We start from the raw sequence: 15,164 nt of genomic DNA, 5'->3' as shown, positions 1-15,164 counted from the left end.
AGGGCAACTTCCAGGCCTGCAGGCTTCATTCATGGTAAGGGCCCTATACAGATGTACTATTTTTAAAAAAATCTTTTATAGTGTATTTTTACTGTACTTTTTGTATGTTTAGATACATTTATATCTAACACTAATAATATCATAATACTATCATAAATCCTTACCATTGTGTTATAGTTGCCTACAGTATTCAGCATAGTAACAATAGGTTTATAGCCTGGGGACAACAGGCTAGGCAGTTCAGCCGAGGTGTGTGGTAGGCTGTGCCCTCTAGATTCGTGTAAGTAGACTCTCTGATGTTCACACAATAACGAAATCACCTAGCGATGCAATTCTCACAATGTAACCCCGTTGTGAAGTGACACATGACTCTACATGTTTCTTATATCAAAATATCACAAAGACATCCCCCACACCATGCACCCACCTGTGTACTTCCAGATGTTTCTGTGTACACTGCTGTACACATGCCTCCCAGGTGTGTACAACACTGTGCAAATAACACTATTCTGGGCTGAATTGTGCTCCCCCAAATTCTTAAGTTGAAGCCTTCACCCCCAGTATCTCAGAATGTGACTGTATTTGGAGATAGGATCTTTAAAGAGATAATTAGGTTAAAAAGCCATGACAATGGGTTCTAATCCAAGATGACTGGTGTCTTCATAAGAAGAGGAGGTTGGGATACCACCGAGGCACAGAAAGAAGATGATGTGAAGACACAGGGAGGAGATGGCCATTGACAATTGCAAGGGGCCTCAGAATGAAACCAGGCCCACTTATACCTTGATCTTGGACTTCTAGCCTCCAGAATTGTGAGGAAATACATTTCTGTGTTTTTGTTTTTTGTTTTGTTTTGTTTTGTTTTTTGAGATGGAGTCTTGCTCTGTTGTCCAGGCTGGAGTGCAGTGGCGTGATCTTGGCTTACTTCAACCTCTGCCTCCTGAGTTCAAGTAATTCTCCTGCCTCAGCCTCCCAAGTAGTTGAGATTACAGGCAGGTGCCACCACGTCTGGCTAACTTTTGTATTTTTGGTAGAGATGGGGTTTCGCCATGTTGGCCAGGCTGGTCTCGAACTCCTGATCTCAGGAGATCCGCCTGCCTCGGCCTCTCAAAGTGCTGGGATTACAGGCGTGAACCACCACTCCTGGCCATATTTCTGTTAAGACAGCTACTCTGGGACTTTGGGCTAGTTGGGCAGACCAAGCAGACTAATACTGTTATAATGGGTAGCTAGTCAGGTATGAGCAAGGCAGGAGAGGGCTCCCCCTACACATATACCAGGAGTGTCGGGCAAACATCAAGTGATGGTTAGGCTGTTGTTAACCATCTCTCTAAAGTAATAATTGGTCACAGGCGGCGCCAAGAAAAGGCAGAATCCCGATAGATAGAAAACACCTAAAACTGGTCATCAGCTTCCTGATAGGATCTCAGGAGTTGGGCGAGTGGGCTCAAGCATGGCATGTGGACAGCCCACCCCCAGGGAGGAATCAGGGGAGAAGGAATGCAAGTCCCCAGAAGTATGCCCACATATAAAGCCCAAAGACAAAAGGCCCAGCTGTGCACTTGATCTCGCCAGTTGCCCGCTTGGCCCCCTTCCATGTGTACTTTACTTCCTTTCATTCCTGCTCTAAAGCTTTCTAATAAGCGTTCACTCCTGTTCTAAAACTTGCTTCAGGCGCTTTTCCTGTCTTATGCCCCTTAGTTGAATTCTTCCTTCTGAGGAGGCAAGAATTGAGGTTGCTGCAGACCCGTATGAATTTGCTGCCAGTAGTGATACCACTATCCATCATCTAGATCTAGTTGCCTTGGATAGAATACTATATTCAACAGTTGCAGAATACACATTATTTTTAAGTGTAATTAATGCTTTTTTGATACTCTGATAAATGTTTTCTGTTAGTGTCAAAAATTATAAAATACATAGGAATAAAATTAACAAAAGATATGCAAGAGTAAAACCTGCAAAATGTTACTGAGAGAGATGAAATAAGACCTAAAATATGGAGAGAGATACCAGCTTATGGTTTGAAAAATTCAGTATTATTAAGATATTAAATGGCCCCAAATTGATCGTGTTCCCTGCAATCCCAATCATCATCCCAGCAGCTTTACGAACTGTAGAAATGGACATATTGATAAATTACATTCAGCTGAAATTTAAAACATTTGTTTATCGAAAGTGATTACTAAGAAAATGAATAGGCAAGCCACATACTGGAAAGAAATAAAGTTAAAAATTATATATCTACTAAGGAATTTATACCAAGAGTATATATATCAATAATAAAAAGACAAATAACCCAATTAAAAAACTGGCCATAGACTTGAACAGATACTTTATAAAGAAAGATATGTGAATAGCCAATACGCACATCAAAAAGTGCTCCAAGTCATTAGTCATCAGGGAGATGCAATTAAAATCAGGAGACACCTGTCCGGGTGCGGTGGCTCATGCCTGTAATCCCAGCACTTTGGGAGGCCGAGGCGGGTGGATCACAAGGTCAGGAGATCGAGACCATCCTGGCTAAAATGGTGAAACCCCTTCTCTACTAAAAATACAAAAAAATTAGCCAGGTGTGGTGGCAGGTGCCTGTAGTCCCAGCTACTCGGGAGGCTGAGGCAGGAGAATGGTGTAAACCCAGGAGGCGGAGCTTGCAGTGAGCCGAGATTGCACCACTGCACTCCAGCCTGGGCAACTGAGTAAGACTCTGTCTCAAAAAACAAGCAAACAACAAAAAACAAAACCAGGAGATACCTCTACAGAATGGATAAAATTAAAAAGACCTTCCTACATTTTCCAGTTGAGCATAATTTTATTAGTTTGGAATTTTTACTTCTGTCTGACAAAATACTGATTATTAAGTTGAATTTATTTGTCTGATAATAATCTGGATTTTAAAATATCCATGATGGATAAGCAGAGACGGACTAGAAAAAAAAAAAGATCCATGCAAGTACCCTAGTAGAAAAACAATTTAAAAAAATGTTGCCCCTTTGACATTAGTAAGAAGTGACACTGCTGTCAAGGTTAACTCTAAGATAATGATGACATACTTATATTAACAAATACCTCAAAGTCCTTGACTGTTAGCATTGTTTTTCTTCTCCCTTTAATTTATAACCCAAGCCTTGAAGGTGAAGTTGTTTTTTCTAGGATGTTTTCTATTACATTAGTGATCATCACAACTACAGATTGAGTGTGGAGAGAAAGGTAGAAGGGAGAAATCTAGAGAGGGAGACGGCACAAACATTTATTGAACGATGACCTGGACGAGGTGCTTTAGGCAATTCTCACAATACTATGGTCTCAGGTGGTGGGACCTCATTTTCCAGGCAAAGAGCTGGATACAGCCAGATACAGCCGTCTCCAGGCCCTGCTGTTTCCAGTACCCCTGAGATTTGCAACCTGGGTGCATTAGTGTGCTATGGCTGCTGCAACACGTTACTAGAAACTTGGTGACTTAAAACAACATAGATTTGGTGTCTTACCTTATGTCAATTTCTATTTTTTTTTGCCTTACAGTTCTGGAGGCCAGTAGCCTGTAATGAGTCTTATGGGACTCAAACAAGGTGTTGCCAGGACTGGTTCCTTCTGGAGGCCCCAGGAGAGAATCTGTTTCCTTGCCCTTTCCAGCTTCGGGGGGCTGTCCTCATTCCTTGGTTCATGGCCCCCACCACACTGCCGTCCTCCCCTGCTTTCATTATCACATCACCTTTTCCCTCTTCCGTAGTCAACTCTCTCTTCTTCCAAAGCTCCTCTTCTTATAAGGACAGTTGTGATTATACTGGGTCCGTGCAGGTAATCAAGGATAATTTTTCCATCTCACAATCCTTAATCACATCTGCAAAGTCCCTTTTGCCACATAAAGTAAAATTCACAGGCTTAGGGGATTAGAATGTAGATATTTTTGGGGGCCATTAATCAGCCTCTGCACTGGGCAAACAATGTCACATCCTGGGAATATAAATCCTCAAAATAAACACACTTCTTTCTGGAGTGTCCATGTTTTTATTAAAGATTTTTGCTATAAAAGTTACATTTTAATGGCTGGGCATGGTGGCTCACACCATGCCCAGCCATTGGGAGCCACCATTTGGGAGGCAAATGCAGGTGAATTACCTGCAATTTGGGAGGCAAAGGCAGGTGAATTACCTGAGGTCAGGAGTTCGAGACCAGCCTGGCCAACATGGTGAAACCCTGTCTCTACTAAAAATACAAAAATCAGTCAGGCGTGGTGGTGCACACCTGTAATCCCAGCTACTCAGGAGGCTGAGGCAAGAGAATCGCTTGAGCCCAAGAGGAGAAGCTTGCAGTGAGCCAAGATCACGCCACTGTATTCCAACCTGGACGACAGAGCAAGACTCCATCTCAAAGGAAAAAAAGTTACATTTTAATACTGAAACAAACATAGGTGTATATCAGAGTACATGCAAAATTTGCATAACTTTGATAAAAAGTCAATTTTTATCATAGATAATTTCAACATTTGCAAAAGCAGTGAGAAAGCATAATTTATTCACATGTAACCATCACTCAACTTGAACAGTTTTTATCAAATCATGGCCAAGGCCAATTTAGTTTCATCTGTAACCCTACCCATGTCTCCAACCCTGGATTACTGTGAAGCAAATTCAAAATATATCATTTCATCTGCAAATATTTCTCTATGTATCTCTGCAGGAGGGCTTTTTTTTTAAAAACAAAACCATATTATCCCACCTGAATATTATTTAATTGAATCAACTATCTAGTCAATGCTCACATTTTCCTTATTTGTCTCATAATTTTTTTTACAGTTAATTTGCTCAAATTGGGAGCAAGGAAGGGCCATGTGTTGCAATTGCTTGATGGGAGATGTGTCTCTGAAGTCTTGTTAAATTTACAGGTGTCTTCTCTTTCCTATTCTTACTCTCTCTCTTTCTAATAAACCTTTTTTTTTAAAAGAGCGGTTTTATATTCATAGCAAAATTGAGAAAAAGGGGCAGATTTTCTATATACCTCCAGCCCACACCCCTGCATAGCCTCCCCATTATCCACATGCTGCCTCAGAGTGGTACATTTGTTACAACTGATGAACCAACAATGACAATGACACATCATTATCACCCAGAGTCCATAGTTTACATTAGGGTTCACTGTTGTTGTACATTCTACGGGTTTGGGAAAATGTATAATAACATGTATCCACCATTATCGTATCATACAAAGTAGTTTCACTGCCCTGAAAGTCTTTTATGCTACACCTATTTATCCCTGCCTAGCGTCTTCCAACAGTAAATAATAATAAGCTTAAAAAAATTATGCATTTCTGAGGCTGGGCACGGTGGCTCATGCCTGTAATCCCAGCAATTTGGGAGGCCGAGGCAGAAGGATCACTTGAGGCCAGAAGTTCAAGACCAGCCTGGCCAACAGGGTGAAACCCCGTCTCTACTAAAATAATACAAAAATTAGTCAAGCATGATTGTGCACACCTGTAGTCAGTCTCAACTACTCAGGAGGCTGAGGCAGGAGAATCACTTGAACCCAAGAGGTGAAGGTTGCAGTGAGCCAAGATCATGCCACTACACTCCAGACTGGGTAATGGAGTGAGACTCTGTCTCAGAAATATATATATAAAAAATGCATTTTTGAACTTAAATCTATGTACATTTTGTACATTTCTTGTCCTAGAACAAGCTTGCCATAGGCCACATGTGGCCCAGGATGGCTTTGAGTGTGGCTCAATACAAATTCATAAACTTTCTTAAAACATTATGAGATTCTTTTGCATTTTTTTTAAAGCTCATCAGCTATTGTTACTATTTGTGTATTTTATGTGTGGCCCAAGACAATTATTCTTCTTCCAGTGTGGCCCAGGGAAGCTAAAAGATTGGATACCCCCGCGAACCTTGAATTCAGTCATTTCTCCAAGGAATCCCAGTTCTTAGTAGAAAATGGTATTTAGCTATCATGGTCTAGATGATAGGGGTGCTTGTTGCTACTGGGTTGGTTATAATGTTTAGACCTATTCAATGTAGAGGGCTAGAAAATATTTATTTTTTGAGATAAAAAATAGCATGAGTTCATACTGATGCTTCCACTTCAAAATCACAAGCATGGAGTTTTTACTTAACCTTATCTTTCTTAGCTGTATCTCTTTCTCCAAAACTTAAAATTATATTCCCAACAAGACTAACATAATTACTCAATATACAACGTACACACAAACAACCCCAGAATAGCAATATCAATTATTTTTTGTCTTTGGAAGAATTTATTATTTTTGTTCTTTTTTTCAAAAACTTTTTATTTCCATAGGTTTTTGGGGAACAGGTGGTATTTGCTTACATGAGTAAGTTATTTAGTGGTGATTTGTGAGATTTTGGTGCACCTGTCACTTGAGCAGTATACACTGAACCCAATTTGTGGTTTTTTATCCCTCACCCCCTTTCCACCCTTTCCCCCTGAGTCCCCAAAATCCACTGTATCATTTTTATGCCTTTGCATCCTCATAGCTTAGCTCCCACTTATGAGTGAGAACACACAATGTTTGGTTTTCCATTCCTGAATTACTTCACTTAGAATAATAGTCTCCAATCCAGTCCAGGTTGCTGCAAATGCCTCTTTGTGGCTGAGTAGTATTCCATTATATATATATAATGGAATATATATATATGGAATATATATATATTGGAATATATATATGTGGAATATATATATGTGGAATATATATATGTGGACTATATATATGTGGACTATATATATATGTGGACTATATATATGTGGACTATATATGGAATATATATATCACAGTAGATATATACAGTATATATAATGGAATATATATACTGTATATATATAATGGAATATATATACAGTAGATATATAATGGAATATATATACTGTATATATATACAGTATATATATATAATGGAATCTCTCTCTCTCACAGTTTCTTTATCCACTCATTGATTGATGGGCATTTGGGCTGGTTCCACATTTTTGCAATTGCTATTGTGCTGCTATAAACATGTGTGTGCAAGTATCTGTTTCATATAATAATTTATTTTCCTCTGGATAGATACCCAGTAGTGGGATTGCTGGATCAAATGGTTTTAGTTCTTTAAGGAATCTCCACACTGTTTTCCATAGTGGTTGTACTAATTTACATTCCCACCAGCAGTGTAGAAGTGTTCCCTGTTCACTGCATCCGTGCCAACATCTACTATTTTTTGATTTTTTGATTATGGCCATTCTTGTGTGGGTAAGATGGTATTGCAATGTGGTTTTGATTTGCCTTTCCCTGATCATTAGTGATGTTGAGCATTTTCCATATGTTTGTTGGCCATTTGTATATCTTCTTTTAAGAATTGTCTATTCATGTCCTTGCCCACTTTTTGATGAGATTTTTTTTTTTCTTGCTGATTTGAGTTCTTTGTAGATTCTGGATATTAGTCCTGTGTCAGATGTATAGATTGTGGAGATTTCTCCCACTCTGAGGATTATCTGTTTATTCTGCTGATTTTCCTTTTGTCATGCAAAAGCTCTTTAGTTTAATTAAGTCCCACCTATTTATCTTTGTATTTGTTGCATTTGCTTTTGGGTTCTTGGATATGAAATCTTTGCCTAGGCCAATGTCTAGAAGGGTTTTTCCAATGTTATCTTCTAGAATTTTTATAGTTTCAGGTCTTAGATGTAAGTCCTTAATCCATCTTGAGTTGATTTTTGTATAAGGTGAGAGGTGAGGATCCAGTTTAATTCTTCTACATGTGGCTTGCCAATTATCCCAGCATCATTTGTTGAATAGGGTGTCCTTTCCCCACTTTATGTTTTTGTTTGCTTTGTCAAAGATCAGTTGACTCTAGGTATTTGGGTTTATTTCTGGGTTCCCTATTCTGTTCCATTGGTCTATGTGCCTATTTTTATACAAGTACCATGCTGTTTTGGTGATTATGGCCTTATAGCATAGTTTGAAATCAGGCAATTTGATGCCTCCAGATTTGTTCTTTTTGCTTAGTCTTGCTTTGGCTGGGTGGGCTCTTTATTGGTTCTATATGAATTTTAGGATTGTTTTTTCTAGTTCTGTGAAGAATGATGGTGGTATTTTGATGGGAATTGCATTGAATTTGTAGATTGCTTTTTGGAAGTATGGTCATTTTGACAATATTGATTCTGCCCATCCATGAGCATGAGATGTGTTTCCATTTGTTTGTGTCATCTATGATTTCTTTCAGCAGTGTTCTGTAGTTTTCCTTGTAGAGGTCTTTCACCTTTTTGGCTAGGTATATTCCTAAGTATTTTATTTTATTTTTTTGCAGCTAACAATATCAATTCTAACAACAACATGCTTACTAAAAATGGTTTAAAATCTTTTTGGGAAAGAGATGGTAGAAATTTATTTATTTATTTTGGTACTTAGGGTATATCTCATGAGATATGTATAGTCAGGTTCATGTTTTAAAATTACTCAAAATAGTTCTTCTCCATGCAGCTATGCCATCCACTAGATATATTCAATATCTACATATTTAGAGATTGCTTTTTTAAAAAAAGATTTTGTTTTATCATTATGTCAAGTAGTTACATGATTCCAAAGTCAAATATACAAGACAAGGTACACTTGTGGATCCGTAGTTCCTATTCCTCTTCTGTGTTTCTGTTACTTTCAGCTAAGTAGGCACTTTTAAAAAATGTTCTTGGTATATCCTTCAATTTTTAAAAATATAAGTAAATATGTATGTGTATTAATGTCTTCCCCCTACCTTTTTTTAGATGTCCATTGGCAAATTACATTTTAAAAAAAACATTGTTTTTTTTTTTTGAGGCAGGGTCTTGCTCTGTTGTGCAGGCTGGAGTGCAGTGGCTCAATCTTGGCTCACTGTAACCTCTGCCTCCTAGGCTCAAGCAATCCTCCCACCTCAGCATCCTGAGTAGCTGAGACTACAGGCATGTGCCACCATGCCCAGCTAACTTTTTCTGTATTTTTAGTAGAGACAGGGTCTTGCCATGTCACCCAGGCTGGTGTCGAACTCCTGGACCCAAGTAATCCTCCCACCTTGGCCTCCCAAAGTGCTAAGATTACAGGCCTGACTGAGCCACTGCACCCAGCCTGCCTTTTTTTACTTAACCGTTTATTCTGGTGTCCCCTCCATGGCATGTAGAGATAAGCCTCTTTCTTTTTCACAGGTACGTAATGTTCCCATCATGTGGTTGTACTACAGCTTATCCATTCACTTCCCAGTTGATGAATGTTTGGGTTGTTTTCAGTCTTTTCTATTTCAAGTAGTGCTGCAATGTCTTGTGTTCATGTTTTACCATATTTTTGCCAGTGTACTTTTGGAATCAGCTCCTAGATGTGAGGGGTGTGTGTGTGTGTGTGTGTGTGTGTGTGAAAGAGAGAGAGAAAGGATACATATGTATGCAATTGTGTTAGATATTGCCAAATTCCTTTCCATAGAGGTTATAATATCTTGCATTTCTATCAACAATGTATGAAAGTGCCTGTTTTCTTGGGCAACAGTATGGACAACAGATCATGTTGTCAAACTTCTGGATTTTATCAGGGTGATAGGTGAGCTATTAGTTTTTAGTGTAGTTTAAAAATGAGCATGGCAGAGAATCTTTTCATATATTAAATATTTGCTTTTCTTTTATAGTGACCTATCTTTCTACATTTCTTGTTGTAGCATATTTTCAAATAAGAAAAGCTATGTGGCCGGGTGTGGTGGCTCACACCTGTAATCCCAACACTTTGGGAGGCCGAGGCAGGTGGATCACCTGAGGTCAGGAGTTCAACACCATCCTGGCCAACCTGGTGAAACCCCGTCTCTACTAAAAATACAAAAATTAGCCAGGCGTAGTGGTGGACACCTGTAATCCCAGCTACTCAGGAGGCTGAGGCAGGACAATCACTTGAAACCAGGAGGCGGAAGTTGCAGGGAGCCGAGATCACGCCGTTGCACTCCAGCCTGGGTGACAGAGCAAGACTCTGTCTCAAAAAAAAAAAAAAAAGCTACGTAAAAGATAAAATTTTCAAGTTCCGTTACATCTGAAAATGTCAATTATACCTGGATCATGATTGGAATGGGTATATAACTCTAGTCTGAAAATCACCTGCCCACTGAACTTTGAGCTTTCTGGCTTCTGAAGTCACGTTGCTGATGAGAAGTCTAATGTGATCTGATTCTTGCACCTTTTCCCTCTTCTCTGAAACTTTTAGAAATTTCTCTGAAGGTTGGAGTTCTGATAATTTACAATGTTAAGCCTTGGTGTGAGATTATTTCATTTCTTGTGCCAGGAAATTAGTATGCTTTTCCAATCTGAAGATTCATCTTTTAGCTCTGGGCAATTGCATTCCCTCCCTTCTTCCTCTCCTCTTCCCTCCCCTCCCCTTCCCTCTCCTCTCCTTCTTTTCTTCCTTCTTTCTTTCCTTTCTCTCTCTCTCCTTTTCTTTCTTTTTTGACAGGGCCTCACTCTTGTCGCCCAGGCTGGAGTGCAGTGACAATTGCTGTCTGTCTGCCTGCCTGCCTTCCTTCCTTCCTTTTTCTTTTCTTTTCTTTTCTTTCTCTTTCTTTCTTTTCTCTCTCTCTCTCTCTTTTTTTTTTTTTTTTTGACACTCTGTCGCCCAGGCTGGAGTGCAGTGGCATGATCCTGGCTCACTGCAGCCTCCGCCTCCTAGGCTTAAGCGATTCTCCTGCCTCAGTCTCCTGAGTAGCTGGGATTACAGGCATGCATCACCACCGCCCAGCTAATTTTTGTATTTTTAGTAGAGACTGGATTTCATCAGGTTGGCCAGGCTGGTCTCGAACTTTTGACCTTAAATGACCCACGCACCTCAGCCTCCCAAAGCGCTGGGATTACAGGCATGAGCCACTGTGCCCAGTCAACTGTATTTTTTTTTAATGATTTTTTCTCTTTATTTTGTGTTCCCTGTATATTTGAACCACCTATTAGTCAGATGTTGGACCTCCTGGACCTATGCCTCTTGTCTTTTCTTTGGCCATTTACATTTCTTACTTATTTGATTATATATTCTGTGAATTCCTTTATCTTTCAATTCTTCAGCTATGGATACGGTGTTTCTTGAATCTCTCCAAGAAGACTTGATTTGTAATCTTAAGCATCTCTGACATTATTCCAGATTCAGAAGTCACAAAACTCACTTTCTGATTAGTCTGTGCTGTGTTTAGAAAATACCCTTTTAGTTAAAAGGGAGATTTACATGTTTGGCATAGACGCTAAAACCTATTATTCCCTAATGGCTATAGCGTAGCCCTGGTGATCAGTCTTAGCCATCTTCCTCCAGTTGTATAAAAAAAAAAATGAACAGAACTGTGGGGAAACAAAGGAGAGCTCAGAAAGAAAGTGAGGGGCTGATAGAAGAATTTTACATTGAGAGGCTGGGCACAGTGGTTCACGCCTGTAATTCCAGCACTTTGGGAGGTCGAGGTGGGTGGATTGCCTGAGGTCAGGAGTTCGAGATTAGTCTGGCCAACATGGTGAGATACTGTCTCTACTAAAAATACAAAAAAATTAGCCAGGTATGGTGGCGTGCACCTGTAATCCCAGCTACTCGGGAGGCTAAGGCAGGGGAATTGCTTGAACCAGGGAGGTGGAGGTTGCAGTGAGCTGAGATCACGCCATTGCACTCCAGCCTGGGTGACAGACTAAGACTGTCTCAAAAAAAAAAAAAAAAAGAATTGGATCAACTGGTCCTCAGATGCAGCTGCAGCCGACTCTTTATGCACTAAAGGAGCCAGCTCACTGATTCCAGCTACCTGTCATCCCATCATGTTAGTGTAAGGAAGCGAATGAAATTAAAATATAGCCTTTGATTGCATTCTGTAGCCATTAATTTTTTTTTTTTTTTTTTTGACAGAGTTTCACTCTTTCACCCAGGCTGGAATGCAGTGGTGCAATCTCATCTCACTGCAACCTCCACCCTCCGGGTTCAAATGATTCTCCTGCCTCAGCCTCCTGAGTAGCTGGGACTACAGGGGACCACCACCACAGCTGGCTAATTTTTGTATTTTTAGTAGAGATGGAGTTTCGCCATGTTGGCCAGGCTGGTCTCTAACTCCTGACCTCAGGTGATCCACCCCCTTGGCCTCCTAAAGGGCTGGGATTATAAGCATAAGCCACTGCGCTCGGCCTATAGCCATTAATTTCTGATTTTCCTCAATTGCCAGAGCACTCTTAAAAGGCCACAGTTCTCCCAAATTATTAAGATCTCATTTGTTTCTTCTCTTTTTCCTTCTCTCCCCCAGTTATATTTTCTTGCTCTCTCTGTCTCTCTCCCCTCTAGTGCTAGCCATTGATATAAATTAGATGAGCATTTGTTTGTTATTTACACTAAAGCTTTTGAATCAAGCCAAAAATTAGGGTTGAATCAGGTAGTTCAAGTAACCCATATGTTGTGCAAGAAAAGACTGCAGGTTACAATAAAAATGGAACTCTCTTTCACATTTTGCCTTCTGCTACGCCCTTAGACCTTCTTCGGTGACGACCGCCTTCCCTGTGGCCCTAGATGAGCACAAGGGCAGTCTGTGTGTGGGATCCCTTCCCATTCACGCTCCACCCTGCTCTTGACCATGGTGAACTTGTATGGATTACATCAATATGCTACATGCCCTGTGGATTCTGGCTGGATATGGTCAATGGCGAGTTCCAGCAGGAAACTGGAGGGACAGAAGAGAGCGAGGTCAGAGAATTTAATCTCCTGCCTCCCTCCCTACGAGGTCACCCCAGCTGGTGACTGTGACCCTGGATGGAAGGTGATTGTCTCAAGGTGGTCTGCTCTTCACAACTCTCCTTCTTTCTGGTAACCTCGCCCAGCATCCCTCTAGGTCGAGGGAGGGGTGGTGTTGGCCTCATTGCTTTTAACCTGGATTCCTGTACCATCCCTCATGGTTCTCTCCTACAAACCTTTGCAAAGAATCCCTCCCCACACTAGCAGAATTTTAGTGCATGCTCTCTGTGTTCTTCTAAGGCCCTCTTAGGGAATAGACAATTCTGTAGGCACTTTCATTGCAAACAGAATCCCAGTGAAGAAATGGTAGCGTCAGTCCAAGATACTAATCAACATGGCAATCTTCACTACAGGATGAGAACTGTTTTCCCTTTGCCCCAGGTAGGACATAGGCCACCTCAGCCTTCCCTGCCTCAGGTAGGGAAGGGGCTGTGGCTGGCCCTGCTCTTTCCCACCTCACCTGTTCCCTGCGGTTTTCATTTCTGCCTAGCCTGAGATGGGGAAAGTGGGGGATAGGACAGTTTTCACTTTGATATGGTTTGGCTCTGTGTTCCCACCCAAATCTCATCTTGAATTGCAATCTCCATTTGTTGAGGGAGGGGCATGGTGGGAGTAACTGGATCATGGGGGCAGTTCCCCCAGGCTGTTCTCATGATAGTGAGTTCTCACGAGATCTGGTGGTTTTAAAGTGTGGCACCTCCCCTTGGCTTGCTCTCTCTCTCTCCTGCTGCCACGTAAGATGTGCTTTGCTTCCCCTTTGTCTTCCGCCATGATTGCAAGTTTCCTGAGGCCTCCCCAGCCATGCAGAACTGTGAGTCAGTTAAACCTCTTTCCTTTATAAGTTACCCAGTCTCAAGTAGTTCTTTATAGCAGCATGAGAACGGACTAATACACACTTGAACTTGTTCTAACTTTGTTTTGCACTCTTAGGTAAGATCTAGTTAGACCTGACCCTTTCTCCTAGCCCCCTCGGGGACTCCCTGCACCTCCCAAATCCCAGGTGCATGCCCATGACCCACTGGGCAAGGCCTCATCTCAGGCTGGCTCTCCCTCTGCCCTGGTTCTCCAGGAGTGCTGTTCACACTTGACTCACCACTGGGGAGTCTTCATGCTTCCAGGTTAGCTCCTTAGGCAGAAATTAAGACTCTAGGTGACATCCTGCCAGCAAAGTTCAGATCTGGCTGACAACCTACCTTGTTTGCCTTTGTTGTGCTACCAAAACACACGCAGCTTAACGCTCCTGCAGGTCACCCCATCCCCAAGTACCTGGGAACCAACAGGTACGTAAGTGTCTCCTCAAAGTCTCTTATCAGCCAAATTGAGGCAAGGAGGCAGATACCCTCATCTTCTCTATTGGGGAGGGGCCCATCTCCAAAGAGATCCTTCCAGTGAAGTCATCTTGGTCACCATTTTCTCCCTTCCTTTATATTCCCAAAGTGTGTGAGAGAGGTGTTTAAGAGAAGGAGGAAATCAGCTAGGCATGGTGGCCCATGCCTGTAATCCCAGCACTTTGGGAGGTCGAGGTGGGTGGATTGCCTGAGGTCAGGAGTTCAAGACCAGCCTGGTCAACATGGTAAAGCCCCGTCTCTACTAAAAATACAAAGATTAGCTGGGTGTGGTGGCGGGTGCCTGTAATCCCAGCTACTCGGGAGGCTGAGGTGGGAGAATCCCTTGAACCTGGGAGGTGGAGGTTGCAGTGAGCCAAGATCATGTCACTGCACTCCAGCCTGAGTGACAGAGTGAGACTCCAAAAAAAAAAAAAAAAGCAGGAGGAAATCATCTCTCCTAAATCTACTCTGAAGATTCCCCCAGGAAGGAGGGCAATCTCTCTCACACACACTTTGATATCTCATTTTTACTTCATCTTGGAGTCTTAGTGGAAACTTCAATTTTAACATACTGTAACAGATTGCTACATACATTTTTGGTTGCTAGTAAAAACAAAACAACAATTGAAACTGGCTTCCACAATAACTGGAACTGGTTGGCTCACACAACTGGAAGGATCTAGAGATTGGGTGCTGTTTCTCTGTGATTCCCTTACTCAGATTGGGCAAAATTGAACTTGACAAGGCCAAGTTTTTATTCTGAGCCAATCCCTATTGCCAGGGGAGCAGCACGGGTCGCCAGGGGTAGGTGCCATCCCTGCCCCAATCGCTATGGAAGAGTCATGGTCATCCTGATTGATCGGGTTAAACCTCTAGGGACTCATTCCCGGAACTGGTGGTGAGAGTGGTGGAGATGGACTCAACCTCATCCAAATCTCCTAGTTATATAACTAGGAAGTACGGTGAGAATGTAGTTTAGGAAGCAACCGCAACCACAAACTACGAGGTCATCTTTTTCAAGCATCTCATTTTGTCCTCCCATAAATAGGATTTTGTGGTTAGCTGAGGTTTTGTTTTGTTTTTTATTTTTTTGAGACAGGATCTCATTC

General features: G+C 41.5%; 1 protein-coding gene across 3 annotated transcripts in view; it reads left to right on the top strand.

The window, feature by feature from the left end:
• Nucleotides 1-15,164, top strand: part of URB1 (URB1 ribosome biogenesis homolog) — a 125,562-nt gene that overhangs the window by 99,477 nt on the left and 10,921 nt on the right. The window contains exon 40 of one of the 3 annotated variants that reach the window (XR_008622431.2): nt 12,468-12,752. The exons of 1 other annotated variant lie outside the window; for it this stretch is intronic. The gene's annotated coding sequence lies outside the window, so the exon portion shown is untranslated. Of the gene's footprint in view, nt 1-12,467; nt 13,639-15,164 lie in introns of those variants that run through there. One more of the 3 variants, XR_612781.4, reaches the window with a different exon arrangement.

The sequence above is a fragment of the Pan paniscus genome, chromosome 22 (assembly GCF_029289425.2).
Source record: "Pan paniscus chromosome 22, NHGRI_mPanPan1-v2.0_pri, whole genome shotgun sequence".
Lineage (NCBI taxonomy): Eukaryota > Metazoa > Chordata > Mammalia > Primates > Hominidae > Pan > Pan paniscus.
The sequence above is the reverse complement of the archived record's forward strand: the minus strand, read 5'-3'. Positions and strand labels throughout refer to the sequence as shown.